We start from the raw sequence: 19,560 nt of genomic DNA, 5'->3' as shown, positions 1-19,560 counted from the left end.
TTACACAGATGAAAAAGACAGTGAGATTAAGCTATTTTTTTATTTGACATATTATAAGGAAAAAAATAAATAATAGATTAATCTTAATCTTGGAGCCAATCAAAATTGTTTTGGTATTTAAAAGGAACACTCTGAATTTTTTAAGATTGATCTCAGTTGAGCCTTTAAATCAAGGTCTTCATTCAAAAATCTAAAAAAATTTATTGTTCCTAGTTAGACCATCAGGCAAAGAACTCACTGCATTTCATAGACCGACTGACCAATAGATATAAATAAATAAATAAATAAATAAATAAATAAATATTTGTTAATTATAATTATTTATGCTGAGAATGTGTCCATGTTGAATTCATGAACTTGTACATAAGATACATTTTTATTTTAGGGACAAAATGTGTATGCAGATAAAATAAATGACAGGGGATGCCTAAGAGCATGTGGAGCATGAGTAGGTCTCACAAGCAAAATATGTAGCTGATAGAAAGACATTGTAATGTTTCTGAAATTGACATTGCCTGAAGAAAATTTCCTCTTGACTAACTTATCAATAATATGTCTCAAGACCACCTCTATTGAGGTTTGAACAATCAGTTTCAAGTGTATCATAAATGCATCTTAGTCAGTCCATGATCCAACAGGGCAATTTAGAAATGGGGTAAATGGGGCCTTAGTGACTGCACAAGTGTGAGAGATACTGAGAGGGGATTCACACAGTATGAATAAGAAATTAGGAAAACAAGGTTCCCCTTCAGGAACTCAAGCTGCATCGAGACACTTTGGGAACGCCTTCAGTGTGACCATGCTCTGAATCAAGTGTAATCAGTCGAATGGAAGGGCGCAACATCACAAACGGGGTGATGTAGTGACCATGAAGCTATAAATGCACATGTGGTGGAAACAGCTGCAGCTTCTGTCATTCAGAGAAGCATTCGGTGTGTATGTCTTATTTACTGTTGTCTGTCACTATTTCCAATAATTCAGCAATGCCACAAGCAAAAGAAAGATAAAAGCAAACAGCAGTTTAGGCTGCGGGTTCCTCCCTGCCATCGTTACATCACGGGCGGGGATACACACAGCCTTTGTGTTGTTTGCTTGGGGGGCAAAGCATGCTGAGTTAGGGTTGAGTACCACTCAACCACCAGACCCAGGGTTCAGAAGCACGCTCCGAGCAAGCGGTTGAAAAGCCGATGATATTAGCGAACTCCGGCGAGCCACTGACTTGTCTCTCCACGCCATGAAAGAGACTGCCAAAGCTATCGGGCAATCTATGGCAGTCTTAGTGGCCGCAGAAAGGCATCTGTGGTTGACCCTGTTCGACACTAAAGGGAAAGAGAGGGTCTTTCTTCTCAATGGCCTTCTGGCCTGTTCGGTGACGCCGTCAGTTCCATCATTGACAGGTCACAGGAGGCCCATAAACAAGCGGCGGCATGTCAGAGGTTCCTCCCTCGCCACTCTCTAGCTCATGGGGCTGCTAGACAGGAGCAGTCCCAGCCATGTGCCCGCTCCTCATACTGAGAGGAACAGAAGTTGAGGCTCCCTACCTCTAAGGAGGTCTCCTATCACAGAGACTGATTCCCTTAGTAGATTTTCTGGCAGCGTGGAAGCTTCTGCCAAATATCTCCCGATGGGTCCTGCCGACTGTAGAAAGGGGTTACAGAATTCAGTTTGGTTCTCCTCCGCCTCGTTTCAACAGGATCGTTTCCACTGTGGTGGGTCCCGAGCAGGCTCCAGTGTTAAAACAAGAAGTAAACACTCTTTTGAGGAAGAAGGCCACTGAAGTGGTCCCTCCTCTCAACAGAGAGTCGGGGTTCTATAGCCGGTACTTTATTGTTCCGAAGAAGGACGGGAGATTGCGTACCATTTTAGATCTGCATCAATTGCACCGCTCAGTCATGCGACTGAAGTTCAGGATGCTCACATTCAAGCAAGTGGTGTCTCAGATCAGGTCTGTGGACTGGTTTGTCACAGTCGATCTAAAATATGCATACTTCCATGTCTCCATCCTTGCTCAACACAGGAAGTTCCTGAGGTTTGCTTTCAGGGGCGTAGCTTACTAATCTTGGGTTCTTCCGTTTGGCCTTGCACTCTCACCTGAACTTTCATAAAGTGTGTGGATGCTGCTCTGGCTCCACTGCAACTCCAGGGCATCCACATACTCAATTACAGTGCCCTCCATAAGTACTGGAACAGTAAAGACATAATTGCTTTTTCTGCTGTGGAGTCAAGACATTTGCAAATATGATTAAAAGATGAATATGCAACAAAACTACAGAATGTCAGATTTTATAATTAGGTCTTTCGACACATAAATGTTTTACCAAATAAAAAGGACGGCACTTTTAGAGTTCATCCCACTATTTGATGTGAGCATAAGTATTGGAACGGTTCAATTTAAAGCAGATGTAAAAGATTAAAAGTTAATATTTAATTGCAGGTCCCTTGCATGCAATCAGAGCAGTGCAGTGTGCATCCCATAGACATCACCAGACACTTGGTTTTATGCTTTGAAATGCTTTTCCCCAGCCTTTAATGCAGCCAATTCCAACTGTTGCTTGTTTTGGGGAGTTTCTTTAGTCTCCTCTTAAGCTGGTGAAATTAATGTTCAATCGGATTTAAATCTGGAGATTGATTAGGGCAATCTAAGACTTTACATTTCTTTGCCCTGATAAAGTCCTTGACTGAATTGTTAGGGTGTTTTGGGTCATTGTCCTGATCCAATATGAAGTGCTTTCTAATGAGTTTGGTGGCATTTGCTTGAATATTGGTAGCCAAGATGATTTTGTACCCTTCCAAATTCATCATTAATCAAGTCATCATTAAAATTAAGTTGTTGGTGATTTTACAGACATGTATTTTAGAGTTCATTTTCACAGCTTTTATGATTTGTCTGTTATCAACTACTGTTTTTTCTTAGCCGATCAGGTCGTCGTTGGTTGCTGATGTCACCTGTAGCTTCCAAACTCTTGATTTCTCCATGCCCTTTGTTTTTCCTATAGTTCTAATTGACTTCCTCTTTTCTTTTAGCATCTAAATTGCTTGCTTTTCTTTCAGAGTTGGCTTCCTCGTCTTCATCCTGGTTTGTGTGTGTCATCATCGAATGCAAGTACTGCAATACTTAGAATGCAGAAGCAATAGATAAACTGATTAGACACATTCCCTGCTTTTAACAATTTTGTCTTTACTGTTCCAATACTTATGGAGGGCACTGTATATCAATGATTGATTCCTGCTCAATCGGAGCAGATCATCAAGGCATCAAAATGTCGCTCTCACCCATATGAAAGAGTTGGGGTTAAGACTAAACGCCAAGAATAGTGTGCAGTCTCTATTACAGAGGACCACTTATCTGGGCGTGGTGTAGGATTTGACCACGATGCAGGCACAACTATCTCCTGCTTGGATTGAGTCAATCCTCACTGCAGTCGCGAGAGTCAGAGAAGGCCGGTCACTCACTGTAAAGCAGTTTTTAAACTGTGATACATTTTGGCCTGCTGTACATGAGACCCCTACAGTGATGGCTCAAGACAAACCCTGCCCGCGGTCTGTGGAGCGGCCACCACCTCACGTGGCACATCAACTGCCTGGAGATGTTGGCTGTGTTTCGAGCACTGAAACACTTCCTCCCAGAACTCAGAGGTCATCATGTGTTGGTGCACACCGACAACACAGCAGTGGTCTTGTACATCAACCACCAGGGAGGTCTGCAGTCACACCCCTTGAACAAGCTAGCGCACCAGATCCTTGGAGACTCCACCCAGATGTGGTGTGTCAGATTTGGAGAATGTTTGGTCAGGCTCAGGTGGATACGTTTGCAACTCTGGAGACATCACACTGTCCTCTCTGGTTCTCTCTGACTCATCCAGCTCCTCTCGGACTGGACGCTATGGTACAGACTTGACCGAGGCTGCGTCTGTACGCCTTTCCTCCGATCACTCTGCTTCTGGAGAGGATACTTGGGGATAGGGTCAGTCTGGTGCTAGTAGCCCCATTCTGGCCGGGCTAAGTATGGTTCTCGGGCCTGATTTACCTTTTCGACGACTCTCCATTGGAGATTCCCATCAAAAGGGATCTCCTCTCACAGGTGGAGGGCACAATCTTTCACCCCTGCCAGGAGTTGTGGAAGTTGTGGTTGTGGACCTGAGGGGCCACAACTCGTAGCTTCTGGTCTTTCAACCAAAGGTTGTTGAGACCAACCTCCAATCCAGAGCTACCTCAATGAGGAAACTGTATGACCTGAAGTGGAAACTGACCCAGTTAACCCTCAAGAGTCTAAGGGTATTTTTGGGGCCTGGAGAAGTTTTGTCATGCCCTGACATTTGTGCTTTTTTCAGTTTCTTATAAATATCTAAATGGCTAAAGTCTAATCTCACTGTAATCAGCATAAACTGGGCTATAATAATATGTGAGCAGCATGTATGTACATGATTGTGTTTTTGAGAAAAAAAAATGTTATGCGTGGTTAGTGAAAAATCTAAAAATGTTAAATCACTTGAATAAGGCAATAAAACACATACAGAACATTGGTTCCCAGGAATTTTGAGAACTGGAGCTTGTAGACTAGAATTTTTTTTTTTCTAAATGATGTGAAAATCATCTTGTTTACTCACTTAGAAAATTTAAATCAATATATTGTTTTTTGTAAGACACTTTTTGTTGGTAAAAGTCATATGCGAGTAGGCGTCAACTATCATGAATTCACACCTGAGAAGACAAAGGCCTGCATAATGAGCTGCATAATGAGCCATTCAGTCAGCTGTGTCACTGAGAGTGATGAGTTACAAGAAAGAATGTGAGGACAAAATAAATGTATATAATTTTATGTTTGTAGTTTATTTAGAATATATTTAATTATCCCACAACATAATTTAATATTCACTTGTGAGTGCAGTTTATTAGGAAAAATCAAAGCTGACTTTCAAACTGAATTTTTTGCATCATTACTCCAGTCACACAATCCTTCAGAAATCCTTTTAACAATCTTATTTTCTACAAAAAAAAACATTTATTGTTATTATTATCATCATTATTATTATTATTATTATTATTATTATTAATGTTGAAAAGAGCTGAGAATATTTTTTAAGGTTTTTTAGGGGGGATAAATTGAAAGAACAGCAATGATTGTTACATTTGTTACAGTTACATTTATTGTTACATTTATATTATTTACATCAAGCTTTTGAATGGTATAGTAGTGTATATTGTTATTGAAACTTCATAATATTTCACTTTATTATACATTTAGTCAGGAATTATAGTTTGGAAAAAGTCTTTGGAAAAAGTCTAACTAGTAAAATGTTTACACGTTATGTGAAAAACTAGTACAAGTATATAAATAAATAAAAAGAGACTTACTCATGTTTATGATCTCTGCTGAATAAAGTGCTTCATTCTTTTTTTCTGAGCAAATCCAAAACTCAAATCCTCAACCACATCACATTTTTTTGGGGTGAATTATGTCTTATTCCTCTCATCGCGAAGCAAACAGTAAAATAATAATAACTTGAAGAACAGTCTCGCTGCGTTGTCTTCTGTTGTGTGGGCGTATTCAAAAGCCGCGCGCTTCAGTGAAACATTTGAATCTCAAAAGCGCGTTCAGCGCGGGGGGCGTGGTCGCATTAGAAGATAATGAAGGGAGACGTGAAAAACGGACATCGCGTTGTTTTCATATGGATTACTTTATCACATAATATTTGTTTTCCAGCAGCACTTGTTTAGTTTAAAAGTAGACATGTCAGGCTTTCTATAGATATCTCTCTCATGTCTCTTCGTTGAGTATTCACTGAGTTACAGTTCATTTTAATGACGCATTTGTAACTGAAGATCAGCGCAGACAAAGGCTGCAGACAGCACTCCTTGTTTGTTATCTTTATTTTATAAGTGCACAAAGTTTTGTTGTTATTATGTCTGTATACAAAAAAAAGTAGGCCCTTTACAGATTCGATTGATGTATTGCTCTTATCTGTACGATCAAAACTGAAAGTGTAATTTAAGTTCTTTTCGGGGTTATCAGGAGAAAATACCCCAAAACGCGTATACGCATTAATCGACTCCAGAGGGTTAACTGCCCAGTTGGAGTTCTTGCAGGCTCGGTTCTCTGCAGGGTTGACCCACTCCACCCTGAAGGTGTATGTGGCGGCCATAGCTGCTTACCACACCCCTCTTGGTGGTCAGTCTCTGGGAGCACCCCCTGGTTACACATTTCCTCCGCGGTGTGCTGAGGCTGAGGCCTCCTGTACAATCTCGTGTTCCCCCATGGGACCTCGCCATGGTCCTGGAGGCTCTCTGTAAACCTCCGTTTGAACCATTTGAGGAGGTTTCAGGTCAAGTTCTGACACTTAAGACTTTCTTGCTTTTAACCATCACATCTCTGAAGAGAGTCAGAGATTTGCAGGCCTTGTCAGTGGCCGCCTCCTTTCTAGACTTTGCTCCTGGCTTGGCCAAAGCTTTTCTGTACCCGAAGCCAGGGTACGTCCCTGAAGTGCCCTCCTCAGTACCATGCCCCATCATACTACAGGCCTTCTGTCCTCCTTCCTTTTGGGAACCTGACCAGCAGAAGCTTAACTGTATGTGCCCACTGCGAGCACTGAATGCATACGTCCACAAAGCTGCCATGTGGAGGAAGCCTGACCAGTTATTTGTCTGTTATCATCCTTCCAATAGGGGTTTGCCTGCTACTAAGCAGACCCTCAGTCGGTGGATCGTTGATGCAATTTCTTTGTCATATGAGTTCTCTGGTCTCCCCTCGCCCTTGGGGGTCAAAGCTCACTCCACCCAAGGTGTGGCGGCCTCTAAGGCCTTCCTGTCAGGTGTGGCTATGCAGGATATTTGTAACGCTGCTGGTTGGTCTACGCCGCTCACCTTCATCAGGTTCTATGACCTTGACATTCGTACCGCTCCTAGTTCCTCCGTCCTTTTACTGTAGTTGTGCTGTGTACATACACACTACGCAGGAACTTGAAAGTCTGGCGGCGTGGTCCCAACTGCTGCTGTTTCCACCGCACATGCATTTATAGCTTCCTGGTCACTACGTCACCCTGTCCATGACATCACACCTGTCCATTGTACTGATTACAAACTTGATTCAGAGCATGGTAACACCGAAGGCATTCCCAAAGCGTCTCGACCCAGTGTCTCGTTCCTTCTGGGAACTAGGGTTACATACATTACCTAGAAGCGTTATGTTGCAAACTGTCAAATAGCGCTGATTGCAATTTTACAATGCAATTGCCATCTCATCGGCCAGTTCTGAGTGCTAGGTTGCAGATGATGCAGCAGACTGTCATGATCAAGCATAATTTGAGAACGTACAAACTTTCTCCACCACTACAAGCCAGACATCTGAATAAAGACTAACGTACAGAAACATAACTTATCTATGTCCATGTGTTTTGATATATGTCTGCTCTTCTCCATCATTTGATCAATATATGATAAATTACTGCTGCCAAAATTGTTAGAAAATGTTGTGGTTAGTGACTAAAGCGGAACTGGTGGATCAGTTTAATGAATTTGCCTCAAATAGTCTATGTGCAGAGGGAAATCATAAAAATACATGATTTGTGTCATGGCGTGTATCTGTCAGTGAGTGCTTGTGCTACACAGATGTGACTGATGTTGAACCAGAGATGTCACAAAGATGGAGATATGGAGATTCCTTCTCTACAGCTGCAGTGGAATCATCCCTCAGCTGACAGTGACACTGTCAACACGGACACGCACACACACACACACACTCACTCACAGATTAGCTCTCACCTTAAACATCTCAAAGCACAGTATCTGTTCAAACTGGTTCTCTATACTTCTCTATAACTAGGAAGTGCATATAATTGTATCTCACAGTGTTTGAACCTTTGTGAGTAAGAGGTTGTCTTGGAGGAAAATAATTAATGATTAGTGATATTATTATTTCCAATAAAAAAAAAAATGATAATGAAAAAACTACACAGTTTCCAGCGTTTATATATATCCAGTTTCGAGTGTTATACATATATATATACATATATATATATATATATATATATATATATATATATATATATATATATATATATATATATATATACATATATATATACATATATATATATATACAATGACTGTTTAATAACAATAGCATCCAGTAAGAGCCTTTGTTTATGTCTTTCTTTACAAAGGTCATATGACAAAGGTCTTTCTTTACATTTTTGATGCGTAGACTGTAGCCTAAGACTATCCCACGTTTTGAAATTAACTCACTGTAAATTTTCTAATGGTTTTTATGTATGTTGCAATGTTATATTATAATGTTATTGTTGTTTTACTTCGTCGTTTCATCTCCGTTTACAAACCAAAATTTTTCAATTACAGTCAGTTTGCAACCCATGCCTTTGCACCACCTGGCGGTAGTTTCGCGAATAACTTTAACACACAACTGACTTGCAATTAACGCCGTGGCGGCAGTACACCCGGCGTTATTACCCATTTTGACTGTCCACCTACTGTATAGAGAGCAGAGGCTCCTTATGCTTTTGAATTACTCTAGTGGTACTTTGATGTCATACACCGATCGGTCTGTGAAGCGCCACTATTCATTCAAAATGTGCATTAAGAAATGAAATGCCACTGTGTGTTGCTCGGAGACGAACAGTTCTGCTTTGTCGTTATATTTTTTTTAGCAAAATTGAGCAAAATAGACAACACTTTTTGCTAAAATAACACAATATTAAAATCGTACTTACTGAACTGTTATATAAGATCAGTATCACATTTGCACTTGTGTGATATTGCACTTAGCCTATTGCTTGTGTGATATTTTTTAACTATATGATGAAATATGAGAAAAACTCAAACAGGAATATTTTTGCCCCATATCTTGAATACGTTCTCTAGGCTCCATCATGGAGTGAGTTGTTGCCCTGCCTCATATTTGTCATCAGTCAACTGTATGAAATGTCAGATGACCCAAATAGGTCTGACTTTGCCCATGTTTCTAAGTCTTACCATTCAAGCATAAGAAGAGGCGAAAGATAACACAATCTGGTTTCAGATCAAAAATCAGATCAGATCAAATCAGTTCACTTGTTGTGCTCGAAAGGACACCCACACAAAATTATCTTAAAATACCCGTTTCAGCAAGTATTCTCGTTAACACAGTTGGATATGTCTTAAGTAAAGTGAACATAAACAGAAAGAAGTCAAATGTGTATTATTATAGTGATCCGGTCTTAAAGGGACAGCAGCCTATAAAACCTGCCTCTGTCTGTGTCAATGTTAATCAAACAACAATACACAACTTTAACAAAACTTAATCTATTTTTTTTTTATACAGTGAACACTATGCAGTGTTATTTTTTATTACATTTCTGTAACCGAATACTACTGTTAGACCTTATTTTATTAACTTTGTTCTGTTGTATTTATCTAAGCTTGAAATGTTTGTGTTTGTTCTTATTTTATTACTGACTGTTCACTTGTCTGTTATAATGTTTCTACTTTATTAGTTAAGCTATAATTTTTACTGTGCAATCAAATAAGTACATGCAGTGTTCTTTAGATGCTTCTGGACCACCAGCTTAATCCTCATGTAGCAGTCCAGAGCAGGTAGACTGTAGGGCCTGTAGAGAAGTAGTATTTGTGCACGGTGCCACACATTTTAGAAAAATATGAAAGGGTGCCGTGACTGAAAAAAATAAAAAAATAAATAAATGTTGGGAAACGCTGATGTAGCGCACTCAGGTATGAGTGAAACATGAGTCACATTTGTGTTTTATCTCATGTTTACTTTTGTTATCACTACCGGTTAGGTTTAAGTTAGGGTCTAAAGTAGATGGTATTTATCTTCAAACACGATAGAGCACTAACCTTTCAGTGTCACTCATCAGACATTTCATTTCTGAAATGCAATGTTGCATAATAACCAACGTTAAACATTGCCAAATTTGCATTCATCCGTTTAAGATAAAACTGAACAAGCTTTTTGTGCTAGACATTTCACTTTGAAAGTGTAGCAAACATACTGACAGGAATGTAATATCATTTTGCAGATATGTTACCACAGGCACGTATTTCCAGTGAGCCTGTGCTGCAAATTGAATACATAAAAAGCAACAAATACAGGCCTTTTGTGCACATACTATATTCCCAGCTTAAGCCTAGTTTCATATCCAGAGCCATTATAATTGATTATTTCACTATGAATAAAGCGAATGAGTGTCAAACAAACTTGTTTGGTAGCAATTTAAGGCTATTTAAATGATTTAAGGTTTAAGGTAACATGTTTTTGAACTAGTTTTAAGCAAATAAAGCTCATACAGGGACAGCTGTTCCTGTAAGAGGTTTCAAGCAAAAGAAAGTAACTGGAGCATCAATCGCAGTGTCAGGGGAGCAAGTATGAACCGCTGAAGCTCTCTGGGCCCCTGGAATGTGCTTGGCTTGTGCTGCGTATAAAACTCCTATTCCTGGGTGTCTTGTTAGGACTGCAAACATCCGTTCGGTAGAGAGAGAAACACCTATTTCTCCATGTTGCATCCCGGGAGGCTAGGACGCTGCGCTAAACAAAGCTGAAGGAACAGCGGTGCACGCTATTATTTCACCCCACTAAGCTAATGATGCGTCACCATCGTCAATTCAGCCACGCAACCCAGACACGCTGTCAGCACCCACCCTGTGACAAAACCCAGGCTGCTAACGAACCCACTTTGCCTGTTTGTTGCACCTTTCTTTCCACATCGTACACGTAGGACTCATTACATCTTGTCATCTTGTCGAACATACCCATGCGTTCATTCAATAATCTGCAGAAAAAAAACATGTGAAACGTCAAAAACAAAGTCAAGTCCCTCACAAGGATACTGACATTCTTCGACTGTGCATTCATGACTTTTGCGCACAACTGTTGTTGTTTTTCACATTTCTTTTTTCCTCTTCTGTACATGTAGCAATAGTGATCAAAACCTAACTCCACTTCAGCAGAGGTGCTGTTTCTTTTTTTTTTTTTTCTTCTCAGCTCAAAAAAGTCAAAAATTAATATAAATCCAGAGAAAAGCAAGAGTGGTATAACACAATTTTAAGTCTGTGCAAATGTCAGTGCTATATGCTTCAGAATTGGTGCTCGGTGTGACACTGAGTTTACAGGAATGATTGTGTGAATTATGTCAAGGACGATATTTGTTTCACCTTTTTACAGGCGCCACTCTAAACTGTCTCTGACAAACCAGCCATTTTCTTGAAGCTTTTTAAATTTTTCCACTCGACCACTGACATATACAATAGATGCCAATTTTATATGCTTACGCCAAAAACAGTTTTTCACCAGCTTGAGTGTCATTGCTTCCTCTCTCTCTGAAATTACTGGGAATGTATTTTGCCCGGAACTAAAATTTGAAACTTTTAAAGATGTATTTTATTTCACTCCTGCAAAGTGCCTCCTGAAACAGCACTGTGATTGGCTGATGAGGCAGCACACCCTCTGATGATGTGTTGACTAATATTGAACTTGGCAGCTCACAGTCGTCCTTGTCAACCTTGAACACCTGAAGACTTCATATCTGCAATATAAAATCAATAGGCTGCTGACAGCGCACATCATTTAAAGGGGCTGAAAGTGTTTTTGGATAGGAGATGAAACTGTTCACACACCAGCACCTGCCCTCCTATTGCTAATAAAACTATATGTGACTGTCAGCAAGCGATTTGTGATGAATTCAGGAATATTGTGTCTCAATCCCCAACACAGTGTTTTTAAACGAGACAAATGTCTGTAGAAAGTGTGAAATGATTGTGATTGTTTGCAGGGTATCTTTATTGAAGCAGTAAGCTTATAGCAACATGTGTCCTTGCTTGGAACACGTTTAACATACTCAACCTAAGAAGGAACCGCTGGCCAAAGTCTATTATATTTCACTTCGTACTCACTCTGTCCATCTCTTTGTATTTCTCACTCCTCTCAGGGGAAGAGCTGAGCAATTCTCCTTCCCTAAAACGGTGTGTCTGTTCAATAGTCTGCAACAATAAACTCTCCACCAACACAGAACTGCACTGTCAGCACGATGTAAAGAAAAAAAAGACTTTGCAAATGTACATTCATACACGCACAGACAAAATGGTATGCTGAAGTATACTTTGCTTTTTAGTGACATATTTGTATTCAATCAAAAATAACAGCTCTTTGTTTTAAGAATATATACTGTAAACACAAAAAAGCAAAAAAAAAAAAAAAAAAAAAAAAAAACTTACTGTGCTGCATTTCTTGTGTGAGTAGCTTTTTTAAATGAAAAGCACTGTCACGTTCAAGCACCTATTGCTATGTGTTTCATCTCCCATCAAACTGTCTCCAAAGCAGATGTCTCAATTCAGGTAGCTGGTCACACACATGGAAGCCCAGCTGCCTCATCCTAATTCATTTGATTCACTATATTTGCGTGACTAAAAGAGGTGGAGGCTGCCTCAATCCAAATGAAAGAAACAGGCAAAAATAGAGAGAGAATGAGTTAGGAAACACTAACTTCCAGACCCTTCTGTAATTGTTCCACTGACTATCAAAACAAACAAATTTGAAATGGTGTTATGGAGCTGCCAGAATAATTATGGTAAAAAGAACCTGAGGAAACCAGAAAATAAGTATTTTATTAAGGCTGCTTGGACAGTTATTATAATATAATATAATATAATATAATATAATATAATATAATATAATATAATATAATATAATATAATATAATATAATATAATATAATATAATAATATAATATAATATAATATAATATAATGTTTGTTTTTTTTTTGTAATTTTATTTTTTTAATTATTAATTTGTTATTCATAATTTGTTATTACTTTTGTTTTGGTTTTTTTTTTTAACCGTGTTACCATTTTGTAATACAATTTATTTATTTATTGTTTTATGTATTTCATTCATTAACAGTTTTGTGAATGTTGTCTATTTATTTGTAATTTTTAATATTAAATGTTCAGCTCAAAATTACAAATTTAATTAAACTTCTGCAAGCTTTTTTAACGTACTTATTAAAAGTGTCAATGAAAATAATAATCCACAGAGTGCTAAGAAGAGAATAAAATTGTGGATGGAAAATAAAACCCTGTCTATGGAGAAACAGTGAATGAAAAGGTATGAACGGACATTAGTTCTGGAGTCACCTTATGAGAGTGATGAAAGGAAGAGAAAGTCCAGTGTAAGAATGAGAGGAAACATCAAGGTTAAAGCCTGCAATCTTTAATAGTTTGCTGTGTCTGTGGGCTGTGCTGATTGTGTACCTACAAAAACATTAACAGAGTACTTCGATCTGGAGAAAATCCCTTATCATATATTTTATACATGGGTCAGAGGGCACGATTAATTGCATTTTAAAAATGAATCACATTAAATTAACATCAAATCAACAGGCCTTAAAGTACAAAAAGGCTCCAGAGAGCAGACACGGTATTTCTAATTAAAAAACAGATCCTCAAACGCAAGTCCAGTGCTGAGTCTCGTCTTTTATAGGCAGTACTGACTCTTCTCAGTACATTTAGAAAGCTCAGTTAGAGGTGTACGCAGGGAAACCTAAACCATTGTGAGGAATTCCTCTGAAAAGAAATGAATAAAAATAAAAAGCTGAAGAAAGGAAAGCCATTTGGCTGCTGACCAAACACTGGTTATTAATCCATTACAGTAATGTGCATGTAGACCCCTGTGTTTTTTGGGAATCCCTCATAACTAGTCGGTCAATGTAAAAGACAGCTGGCGACTTAAAAGCTGTAAAAAGCAATTACTCCTTTGTAGTGCAAGTAGAAGACATCATAAAAGTATAACTTTAATTGCCATTAATTGCACAAGGGTGACTGCCTAGGCATGCCTAATGTTCTAAGTGCCTGTGGACGTGATTTACGAGCTTTGATTAACTCTTCTCACAGAACATTGAGGATGTATGGAGATTTTACAAGCTTTTAAAGAACTATGGTGTGTAGAGGTCTAAAAAAAAAAAAAAAAAAAAAAAAAAAAAAAACTGCAGATGTGGAATTGTTTTCAAAATGAATTAATTTAATTTAATTATTTAATTTATCAATTTCTTTCTGTTCATTTTATTGAATTAATTTCTTGATAGAATAATTACGAATAATTAAGTGAAAATTAGACTGTAAACTTTCATTAGATGAAGTGCTTTGTAAAGTTTGACCAAAGAAGAAGATACTAAATAAAACTGCCTTTTATACACACACAAACATCTTTTAACATATTTTTGTGCAACTTCGCTCTATCAGTAAACAAGCAATTAAAATAAGGCTTAGGAAAACTGAGAACTGAACTGTCTGGCAACAGAGCACACATGTTCAGGTCTAGAATTTCATTTATTTATTTTTTGTATATTTTTTTTTATGTGTTGCAGGTGTGCTTACTTAACATTAACTTTACTCCCCCCTACCCGAGTCTTAGATTACACTTAATTATAATTGCAATTAAAACTGTTGTTTTATAGAAAACAACTCTGATTGGCTGTGAGCTTACATAGTACTCTGGCCATGTGTTCATTTGCATCATACTGTACAAATGACATTGTATGTCATTAAGGAATATGAGAGAACACTTTAGATTGGACATAAATTTAAAAAGCACATAGGCACCAGTGAGAATGAGATTTATTGAAAGTGTGACCTTGTAGTGATAGTGTAGTAATTGTAGAATACTAAATGAGGATGTCAATGTTTTCCTAGCTGTTTTTGCAGATCCGAAACTTGGAATATCCTGAAATCAATTTTTTTTTTTTTTTTTTAAAGATCAAAGACAATTCGAATATTACCTTGCAAGTTGAAGTTATGAAAGCTCTTTGTTAAGCTCAGCTGAAACAAAAGTGCACTGTAAAGGGAATATGGTGGGCTTTCAAACGAGAGGCTGCTGTATGCACGCACACATATGTGCGTGTGCACACACATCCTGTATGAGCGACAGTCGAAAGCCCGGCATGAACAGATGTTTATTTATAAAGTAGCAGCAGGCAGGACATGACAGAGGTCACAACAGGCAGGGTCAGCATGAGTCCCTATGAATTATTGATAATCATCATGTCTGAATGTGTGTGAGAGAGGGAACAACCCTGGAGCGCACTGTAAGCACTGAAGACAACCTAAATCACAAAATTTGACACCAACTTTTCTACTAAACTTTGGCCCACTTCTAATTGAGGAAAGGATAACATCTAGTTATAAAAAAATCAGCACTATTTCTTTATTTGTTTGACAACATGCAGGTTACTTCAGACCATTAAAGTGGTATTAGAAAAAAAATAATTAACAATAAAAAACAAAAACAAGTAGGTCTTCAAGGTTTTGTAAGAATGAGTGCTCACCTCTTTTGCATTTACTCTCAGGCTGCGCTTAATGGTCAGAATGCTGGGTTGACAAACAGAGATGCATTTCTGTAATGAACAAATAAAGAGTGCAAAACAATTAGTCAACTGTAAAATAAAAAGTAAATTAGTGTATTTCATTTTTTAAATGTGCCACTTAAATATGAGACACTGAAATACAAATATAATCAATGGCCAAAGACATATTTTCCAAAATAATTAAAACGAATCTCAAAACAACCATACTCCAGAGTCGCCCAAGTGCTGATAGCATTTTGTCACTACTGAGCATCTCATTTCTATCATGGTACAACAATGTTAACAGTAAAACATAGTTATACTTATTATATTCAAATGTACTCTTTAATGTTCTTGAAAACAAATAAAATGTGCATGTGTAAGAAACAATGATTAAAAAATGCAAACTGAAATAATACATTGACTTCTAAAGCCACTTTTGTTATGTTTGTTCAAAGATTTCATCTGCAACCATATTTGAATGCCTTTTAGTTGTCTTTTAATTATACATTTATGGAAATTTCTTAGCAAATACAGAACAGAAGCAGAGAGAAAAAAAAAAAAAACTCAACTGGACACACGGATAGCAGATGTTAGCTGTTTGCCAAAGCAAATAAAAACAGCTGGCCCACTTCAGCAAGATGTAATCTGATCCATTACTGTCCTATCTTTCAGCAGAAAAACACACATAAACACAGTTTCAGGCATAATCTCAGAGGAGTGTATATATATAAATATATATAAATTGCAGGAACTCTGACCAGCCAGAAACCTGTGTGTTCATAAATCGCAGCAGATTACACCTAAGAGGAGAACAAAGTTTTGATACCTCAACTTCAAATAATTGGCTTCAGCTTATGGTCTCAAATAAAAGCATGGGTGATGATTGACTCGCTGTAAAACACAGATTTGATTAGTGCCCTTTAGGATGGGTCTGAGTGCACTTTCTATCTCTCTCTCTCTGTCTGTCCGACTCCGATGAAGACACTTCACCTCCTTTATATTAAACCACTAGACAAGGCACACAGGGTCCCAAACTCATTTCGAATGGTATTGATCCCTTCCACAAATAAGAACCCACACCACAATTTATTTGCGTCCCCTCAGGTATCATCTGTTTAAACATTTTCCTGAATCAATCAGTGTGGGCTCTCCAGAGGGACGCCGTCTCGCACCAGTCTGGTTATTATCCCCTGCTGATGAAAGATGCGCCCGTCTGCACAGGTCTGGGAACAGCTTTTAGGAAGTTATGCACTTAGGATTCTTCAAAACATGCCTCTTTTGGGACTTTTACTGCAATTTGATTCTCCGAGTTATCTAGAAAGGACTCATCCTATTCTCTATTTTAATGGTACAATGATGATAAATTTCACTTATTCCCTACTATAAAAAAGTTACTTTGTAAGGGAGTTATTTTTTATGACCCATTTTGCATTATAAATCTGACTTGGGTCATTTGGCTCATTCTTCCAAAATAATTAAAACGAATTTTCTCTTTCTACAAAAAAACATACTGCACACTCAAATGCTGATGGCATTCAAACTTACTGAGAATCTAATTTCTATCATATACAAGAATGTTAATCGTAAAGCATGTTAATGCTTATTGTATTTAGCAGTACTCTTTAATGTTCTTGAAAGCAAATAAAATATGAGTGAGAGAAAAAGAGGAAATGACTGGCTATTATCTATACATAGTCAAGCATTGTGATTATCGAATATTGTCAAATTTTCCCCATCATTAAAATAAATCAGTTTAAAGTGCTGCATATTCTTTTAAATGTTTCCATTTCTGATTCATAATTTTCTGTTAACTGAATAAAATTTTTGTATTAACCTGTCGTTTTACAAAAATGAATGCAAAATAAACAAAATGCCATTTGTTTAACTTGAGCTATTTGAATAGCTTACAAAATTAATGCTAATTTGTGTTATGTCCAAAACATTTGCAGAATTGCTTTTACCCCTTGTAAGATATTTTTGATAATTACTCATAAAGAACAAAAAAGTATTTAACATTAATTTATTTTTTTCTTTCTACATTTAAAGTCAATGTGGCTATGATAAGAGCTTGTATAATAAATACAAGTGCATGTCTGTATATCTTGTTTGTGAAATAAAAAGTCTCACATCAAAGAGGATATGCAACGAGAGCATAAAATAGATTGTGAGGCAGTCAGAGAGTTCAAACTAATTTTCTTCAAAATACTTTTAGTCATCATCTATATGCATAGTCAACATAGTAGAAGACTAGAATGCCCTGACTTCAACAAAACGGACTTCATTAGGAAAAAAGGCAAACAGAAATTTGTATGTTAGTGTACAATATTGAAATAAATAAACAAGCAAAATAAAACACCATGACTGAAGCAAACAAACTATAGACAGGTTAGAAGTTGAAAGAAATGTATAGGGAGTGATTCTTACCCTGAATCTGCATATTGCAATTCATATTTGAATTGCAAAACATAGGTGTTTCTAATTAATGTAATATTCCTATAAAATGTCACCTGACATTTATTTTAGTCTCTTGTTAGATGTGTACATAATGATGTGGAGCAGCCGGGACAGTAAGGATAGAGCTGTGGGCTATTGTGGGATACACCATGACTAACAGCTTCTTCATCGCTTGTCCCTGTGCTTGTCGGTTGTATGTTTGTTGCTCCTCTGGCTGGACCAGATGTGCATGTTTAGAAACTGTGACGGACAGGGAAAGAGAAGTTTGGAGCGCTGAAGCTATTGTTAGGAAATTCACTATGAATCGCACCAAGAGCAAACAATTGAGCGGAACCCAGATTTTCTTTAGAGACCGATTTAGGATGCAGTCATTGCAGCGCAAAAAAAAAAAAAAAAAAAAAAACCTCTCTGTTTAAAGTAACATAAATACAAGGACACATACAAGCACAAAAATTGAACAAAGAGCATACTAGGATCAGTATATGCCTTTAGAGAATGTTTTAAAGACAATATTAAAAGTGTTTCTTGTGAAGTTTTATATTAATTAATTTATAGACATTGAAAAATGGCAAGAATAACCTTTTGCTGATTAATGGAGCTATTTTCCATATTCACTGAGGCACTTAAGGCACTTATCACATGTAAAACTCATTTACCAGAAAAAATGCACTTTGATTGCCGAATTTACGGAATGACATACTATATAATACCTTCAATTATTAATTTAAATGAAAAAAACTGTACAAGAACTGTGGGCAATATACAGTATATAGTATGTTTTTATTATTATTATTATCATTTGCTAATTTTAAATATATTTTATGCATACTACCGATTGTATTGTTTTAGACTTTAAAAATGTAAAATATATAATCCTACTATAAAAATATAGATATATACATTTATATAATAATAACAATTATAACATAAAAGTGAAATAACCATATATTCAATATATTTTGGGATAATAATTTACCAATTTGTAGACAAATCTATCCCCAATAATAATAATAATAATAATAATAATAATAATAATAATGTATATTTAATTGTGGACATATAAAATGTTATATATTAAATTAGCCTTAGCAAGACAAACATTTTTTTTATTCCACATTTTTTTTAAATGAATTTCAGAATACATGCCTATCATTCAATTCATCTTCTGTGGAAAAGGAAAATGGTGCTGTTGTAAAAAGCTACAGAGTGACAATAATAACAATAATAATAAAAGATATTAGTTGTCAACCTTCTTGTACTACATCTGCAATTGATAACAGTCATCATCATCATCAGCAGCGGCACTAAACCATAAACTCAAATCCTGCACATTTTCAGCATGTGTCTGGGAAGGCTTTGGGCAGACTTTATGGTAACTAGCCTCTGAATAGAACATTTGCTGTGAGCATTACGCTACAGAGACAGTCGTGTGTTGAGGGGGGTATTCATATCCACCCAACACAGAGGCTAAAATCCTGTGGTTGTGAGGGCAAGTGCTGCTCAGCGGTGGGAAAGAGAAAAGGATGTGACACGAGCCACCTCCCTCATGAACACTGCAAGTCTTTTCAAGTCAGCAGTTCAAATATTCATGACTGTGCTCATGTAGCACTTTTTAACCTTCTCCTGACCCCATTTAAGCATTAGATGCTTCTTAGAAAGTTCTGTGGGCCAGAAGGAGACAAAGCAGATTTGAGTCGTCATGACAGTTGTACACTTTCTTTCCTCATTCCCAGGATCAGACAGTGTTATTTGTGTAAATGT

The 19,560-nt window shown here is 37.2% G+C and overlaps 1 protein-coding gene across 1 annotated transcript in view; it reads right to left on the bottom strand.

The window, feature by feature from the left end:
* Positions 1 to 19,560, bottom strand: part of LOC109087255 (teneurin-3) — a 489,736-nt gene that overhangs the window by 303,268 nt on the left and 166,908 nt on the right. Inside the window, exon 3 of the mRNA XM_042758649.1 lies at positions 15,325 to 15,393. The gene's annotated coding sequence lies outside the window, so the exon portion shown is untranslated. The remainder of the gene's footprint in view (positions 1 to 15,324; positions 15,394 to 19,560) is intronic.

This window comes from Cyprinus carpio, chromosome A1 (assembly GCF_018340385.1).
Source record: "Cyprinus carpio isolate SPL01 chromosome A1, ASM1834038v1, whole genome shotgun sequence".
NCBI classification, from domain to species: domain Eukaryota; kingdom Metazoa; phylum Chordata; class Actinopteri; order Cypriniformes; family Cyprinidae; genus Cyprinus; species Cyprinus carpio.
The sequence above is the reverse complement of the archived record's forward strand: the minus strand, read 5'-3'. Positions and strand labels throughout refer to the sequence as shown.